Source organism: Pelobates fuscus, chromosome 2 (assembly GCF_036172605.1).
Source record: "Pelobates fuscus isolate aPelFus1 chromosome 2, aPelFus1.pri, whole genome shotgun sequence".
Taxonomy (NCBI): domain Eukaryota; kingdom Metazoa; phylum Chordata; class Amphibia; order Anura; family Pelobatidae; genus Pelobates; species Pelobates fuscus.
In genome coordinates this window covers 7,782,914-7,789,697 of record NC_086318.1, presented here as the reverse complement: position 1 = coordinate 7,789,697, position 6,784 = coordinate 7,782,914, and the positions used below count along the sequence as shown (strand labels likewise).

The 6,784-nt window shown below is 45.2% G+C and overlaps 1 non-coding gene across 1 annotated transcript; it reads left to right on the top strand.

The window, feature by feature from the left end:
• Window positions 1-5,440: 5,440 nt before the first annotated feature.
• On the top strand, window positions 5,441-5,512 carry TRNAE-UUC (transfer RNA glutamic acid (anticodon UUC)). The gene has a single exon. It is a non-coding gene; the product is annotated as a tRNA-Glu (tRNA).
• The last annotated feature ends 1,272 nt before the right edge of the window (window positions 5,513-6,784 follow it).

The window sequence follows — 6,784 nt, the reverse complement described above, 5'->3', positions numbered from 1 at the left end:
CTCTCTCTAACATGTAAACTCACTGAGCAGGGCCTCAATCCCTCTGTTACTGTGTCACAATACCCCACTCCCTTTAACATGTAAGCTCACTGAGCAGGGCCCTCAATCCCTCTGTTACTCTGTCACTATATCCCACTCCCTCTAACATGTAAACTCACTGAGCAGGCCCTCAATCCCTCTGTTACTGTGTCACTATACCCCACTCCCTCTAACATGTAGACTCACTGAGCAGGGCCCTCAATCCCTCTGTTACTGTCACTATACCCCACTCCCTCTAGCATGTAAACTCACTGAGCAGGGCCCTCAATCCCTCTGTTACTGTGTCACTATACCCCACTCCCTCTAACATGTAAACTCACTGAGCAGGCCCTCAATCCCTCTGTTACTGTCACTATACCCCACTCCCTCTAACATGTAAACTCACTGAGCAGGCCCTCAATCCCTCTGTTACTGTGTCACTATACCCCACTCCCTCTAACATGTAAACTCACTGAGCAGGACCCTCAATCCCTCTGTTACTGTAACTATACCCCACTCCCTCTAACATGTAAACACACTGAGCAGGGCCCTCAATCACTCTGTTACTGTGTCACTATACCGTACTCCCTCTAATATGTAAACTCACTTAGCAGGGCCCTCAATCCCTCTGTTACTGTGTCACTATACCACACTCCCTCTAACATGTAAACTCACTAAACAGGCCCTCAATCCCTCTGTTACTGTGTCACTATACCCGACTCCCACTAACATGTAAACACACTGAGCAGGGCCCTCAGTCACTCTGTTACTGTGTCACTATACCCCACTCCCTCTAACATGTAAACTCACTGAGCAGGCCCTCAATCACTCTGTTACTGTGTCACTATACCGCACTCCCTCTAACATGTAAACTCACTGAGCAGGCCCTCAATCCCTCTGTTACTTTGTCACTATACCCCACTCCCTCTAACATGTAAACTCACTGAGCAGGGCCCTCAATCCCTCTGTTACTGTGTCACTATACCCCACTCCCTCTAACATGTAAACTCACTGTGAAGGCCCTCAATCCCTCTGTTACTGTGTCACTATACCGCACTCCCTTTAACATGTAAACTCACTGAGCAGGGCCTCAATCCCTCTGTTACTGTGTCACTATGTCCCACTCCCTCTAACGTGTAAAGTCACTGAGCAGGCCCTCAATCCCTCTGTTACTGTGTCACTATACCCCACTCCCTCTAACATGTAAACTCAGTGAGCAGGACCCTCAATCCCTCTGTTACTGTCACTATACCCCACTCCCTCTAACATGTAAACTTACTGAGCAGGGCCCTCAATCCCTCTGTTACTGTGACATTATACCCCACTCCCATTAACATGTAAACTCACTGTGAAGGCCCTCAATCCCTCTGTTACTGTGTCACTATACCCCACTCCCTCTAACATGTAAACTCAGTTTGCAGGACCCTCAATCCCTCTGTTACTGTCACTATACCCCAATCCCTCTAACATGTAAACTCACTGAGCAGGACCCTCAATCCCTCTGTTACTGTGTCACTATACCCCACTCCCTCTAACATGTAAACTCACTGAGCAGGGCCCTCAATCCCTCTGTTACTGTGTCACTATACCCCACTCCCTCTAACATGTAAACTCACTGAGCAGGGCCCTCAATCCCTCTGTTACTGTGTCACTATACCCCGCTCCCTCTAACATGTAAACTTACTGAGCAGGGCCCTGTTACTGTGTCACTATACCCCACTCCCTCTAACGTGTAAACTCACTGAGCAGGGCCCTCAATCCCTCTGTTACTGTCACTATACCCCACTCCCTCTAACATGTAAACTCACTGAGCAGGCCCTCAATCCCTCTGTTACTGTGTCACTATACCCCACTCCCTCTAACATGTAAACTCACTGAGCAGGGCCTCCATCCCTCTGTTACTGTGTCACTATACCCCACTCCCTCTAACATGTAAACTCCCTGAGCAGGCTCTCAATCCCTCTGTTACTGTCACTATACCCCACTCCCTCTAACATGTAAACTCACTGAGAAGGGCTCTCAATCCCTCTGTTACTGTGTCACTATACCCCACTCCCTCTAACATGTAAACTCACTGAGCAGGGCCCTCAATCCCTCTGTTACTGTCACTATACCCCACTCCCTCTAACATGTAAACTCACTGAGCTGGGCCCTCAATCCCTCTGTTACTGTGTCACTATACCCCACTCTCTCTAACATGTAAACTCACTGAGCAGGGCCCTCAATCCCTCTGTTACTGTGTCACTATACCCCACTCCCTCTAACATGTAAACTCACTGAGCAGGGCCCTCAATCCCTCTGTTACTGTCACTAAACCCCACTCCCTCTAACATGTAAACTCACTGAGAAGGGCTCTCAATCCCTCTGTTACTGTGTCACTATACCCCACTTCCTCTAACATGAAAACTCAATGAGCTGGGCCCTCAATCCCTCTGTTACTGTGTCACTATACCCCACTCCCTCTAACATGTAAACTCACTGAGCAGGGCCCTCAATCCCTCTGTTACTGTCACTATACCCCACTCCCTCTAACATGTAAACTCACTGAGCTGGGCCCTCAATCCCTCTGTTACTGTGTCACTATACCCCACTCTCTCTAACATGTAAACTCACTGAGCAGGGCCCTCAATCCCTCTGTTACTGTGTCACTATACCCCACTCCCTCTAACATGTAAACTCACTGAGCAGGCCCTCAATCCCTCTGTTACTGTCACTATACCCCACTCCCTCTAACATGTAAACTCACTGAGCAGGCCCTCAATCCCTCTGTTACTGTGTCACTATACCCCACTCCCTCTAACATGTAAACTCACTGAGCAGGACCCTCAATCCCTCTCTTACTGTAACTATACCCCACTCCCTCTAACATGTAAACACACTGAGCAGGGCCCTCAATCCCTCTGTTACTGTGTCACTATACCGTACTCCCTCTAATATGTAAACTCACTTAGCAGGGCCCTCAATCCCTCTGTTACTGTGTCACTATACCCCACTCCCTCTAACATGTAAACTCACTGAGCAGGGCCCTCAATCCCTCTGTTACTGTCACTATACCCCACTCCCTCTAACATGTAAACTCACTGAGCTGGGCCCTCAATCCCTCTGTTACTGTGTCACTATACCCCACTCTCTCTAACATGTAAACTCACTGAGCAGGGCCCTCAATCCCTCTGTTACTGTGTCACTATACCCCACTCCCTCTAACATGTAAACTCACTGAGCAGGGCCCTCAATCCCTCTGTTACTGTCACTATACCCCACTCCCTCTAACATGTAAACTCACTGAGCTGGGCCCTCAATCCCTCTGTTACTGTGTCACTATACCCCACTCTCTCTAACATGTAAACTCACTGAGCAGGGCCTCAATCCCTCTGTTACTGTGTCACAATACCCCACTCCCTTTAACATGTAAGCTCACTGAGTAGGGCCCTCAATCCCTCTGTTACTCTGTCACTATATCCCACTCCCTCTAACATGTAAACTCACTGAGCAGGCCCTCAATCCCTCTGTTACTGTGTCACTATACCCCACTCCCTCTAACATGTAGACTCACTGAGCAGGGCCCTCAATCCCTCTGTTACTGTCACTATACCCCACTCCCTCTAGCATGTAAACTCACTGAGCAGGGCCCTCAATCCCTCTGTTACTGTGTCACTATACCCCACTCCCTCTAACATGTAAACTCACTGAGCAGGGCCCTCAATCACTCTGTTACTGTGTCACTATACCGTACTCCCTCTAATATGTAAACTCACTTAGCAGGGCCCTCAATCCCTCTGTTACTGTGTCACTATACCCCACTCCCTCTAACATGTAAACTCACTGAGCAGGGCTCTCAATCCCTCTGTTACTGTGTCACTATACCCCACTCCCTCTAACATGTAAACTCACTGAGCAGGCCCTCAATCCCTCTGTTACTGTGTCACTATACCCCACTCCCTCTAACATGTAAACTCACTGAGCAGGGCTCTCAATCCCTCTGTTACTGTGTCACTATACCCCACTCCCTCTAACATGTAAACTCACTGAGCATGTTCACTCACTGGATATGTTCAATAACAACCAGCATAGAGTCTCTGCAAAAATGTCAAAGATTTTGGTCTACTCTTTGACCCAAAAGTTAGGCATGAAAAAAAATAGTAACTGCCTTCCCATTTAATGCCATCTAGGTGCCAAAGTGTGGGAGGGATTGTGTGATGGTAGTCACCATCACTGGGGATGGAAGACAGACACTATGGGTGGGCTGCCAAATTCCTTTTGTGTTTTGTCACATTGTGCCTATTATTTGTGCAGGGTATGTTGGATGTATTGTTGGTCTGTGCCTCTCCCTCTACCCCTTTTTCCTGTCCTATTGTTTCCCCAGCAGGGTGTTGTCCCAGGGACACTGCCAGAACAGTTAAATCTAGCTGCTCTGTCCCTCCTCAATCTCCCATCAGCCATTGCTATTGTCTGACCCCACCCTTCCTTGTACTATAGTAATCTATGTAACCTATTTTATGTAAATGAGGCTGTTTGGGGGCTTAAACTAGGTGTGCTGTAGTCATTAAAGAGTTGCTGTTTAACCTTCACCATGTGTCATCTGGTGTTTGGTCCAGGGTTTGAAAAGGCCCCAAGTGATCCCAGTCTGAAGTGGGTCTGAAGTGTTTCAGGGTCCCTGATAGTTTCCGTCACGTTAACTTTGTAAAGTCGTGTGTATCAAATATATAAAAAAAACAAGAAAAATAGAATATAGTGTAGATTGTAATAAAATATTAAATTGTTGAAACAACATGGACCACTCACAGCTCCAGCTGCAGTGGAGTCCACGCTCCCCGCTCTCTCAGCTCGAGCTACACCCTAAAAATGCTGGGCACCCTGTATCATCAGCAAGACGTGCGAGCGTATGTGTCAAGTCATCTCTCCTCCCCCTCCCAAATCTGAGTGTTCTAACTTCTAAAAGTCTACATACGCTTAGTTCTTAATACTGTGTATTGCCCCCTTTAGCACCAATGACAGTTTGCAGTCTTTTGTGATAGTTGTCTATTTGGCCCTGTGGCGAAAGTGACCTCGCCACTGGTTTTTGGAGGGGACTACTTGCCAGCCTTTTACCCTGTGACTATGGCCCCTTTAATTTATTGTGGTTGAGAAACCCTATTTTGGCTATTGGGACATTAAACAATGGTTCTTCGAACTCCCAAACAGTTGAAGTGGCCGCCATTTGACATTTGAGCGTTGGTGGTATAGTGGTGAGCATAGCTGCCTTCCAAGCAGTTCGATTCCCGGCCAACGCATGGTAGATTTTTGTCAGAGTTTAAATTAATTTATTTTCTCAATAAGTATTTATTGCAGTATAATGTTCTAATTAAACAGATTTCTCACATTTTACTGTTTCTGTCTCCCAGAATGCACAACTCACAGTGATATAGAGAATTAACTAACAGCCTCCCATATGGTCTAGCGGTTAGGATTCCTGGTTTTCACCCAGGCGGCCCGGGTTCGACTCCCGGTATGGGAAGTAACACTTTTATTGCACTTGCACACAAAATCTGTTTATAATCATCTTCCAGTAATATTTTTTCACCCCAGATTTATAATTTAGTAAAACGTTTCATTCTCAGTAAATCAGTCTGTAAACCATAGCATAAGGAAAGTTCTACATACAATGTTAAATAGGAGTTTGATATCATGAATAATAAACTGAATGAAAGAGCCAGGAATAATGTATAGAATGGGATTAGTGCTGGGAATAATGTATAGAATGGGATTAGAGCTGGGAATAATGTATAGAATGGGATTAGAGCTGGGAATAATGTATAGAATGGGATCAGTGCTGGGAATAATGTATAGAATGGGATTAGTGCTGGGATAATGTATAGAATGGGATTAGAGCTGGGGATAATGTATAGAATGGGATTAGTGCTGGGGATAATGTATAGAATGGGATTAGTGCTGGGAATAATGTATAGAATGGGATTAGTGCTGGGGATAATGTATAGAATGGGATTAGTGCTGGGAATAATGTATAGAATGGGATTAGAGCTGGGGATAATGTATAGAATGGGATTAGTGCTGGGAATAATATATAGAATGGGATTAGATCTGGAGATAATGTATAGAATGGGATTAGAGCTGGGAATAATGTATAGAATGGGATTAGAGCTGGGAATAATGTATAGAATGGGATTAGTGCTGGGATAATGTATAGAATGGGATTAGTGCTGGGAATAATGTATAGAATGGGATTAGAGCTGTGAATAATGTATAGAATGGGATTAGAGCTGGGAATAATGTATAGAATGGGATTAGAGCTGGGAATAATGTATAGAATGGGATTAGTGCTGGGATAATGTATAGAATGGGATTAGAGCTGGGGATAATGTATAGAATGGGATTAGTGCTGGGAATAATGTATAGAATGGGATTAGTACTGGGAATAATGTATAGAGTGGGATTAGTGCTGGGAATAATGTATAGAATGGGATTAGATCTAGGAATAATGTATAGAATGGGATTAGAGCTGGGAATAATGTATAGAATGGGATTAGAGCTGGGGATAATGTATAGAATGGGATTAGATCTAGGAATAATGTATAGAATGGGATTAGTGCTGGGGATAATGTATAGAATGGGATTAGAGCTGGGAATAATGTATAGAATGGGATTAGAGCTGGGAATAATGTATAGAATGGGATTAGTGCTGGGAATAATGTATAGAATGGGATTAGAGCTGGGAATAATGTATAGAATGGGATTAGAGCTGGGAATAATGCATAGAATGGGATTAGAG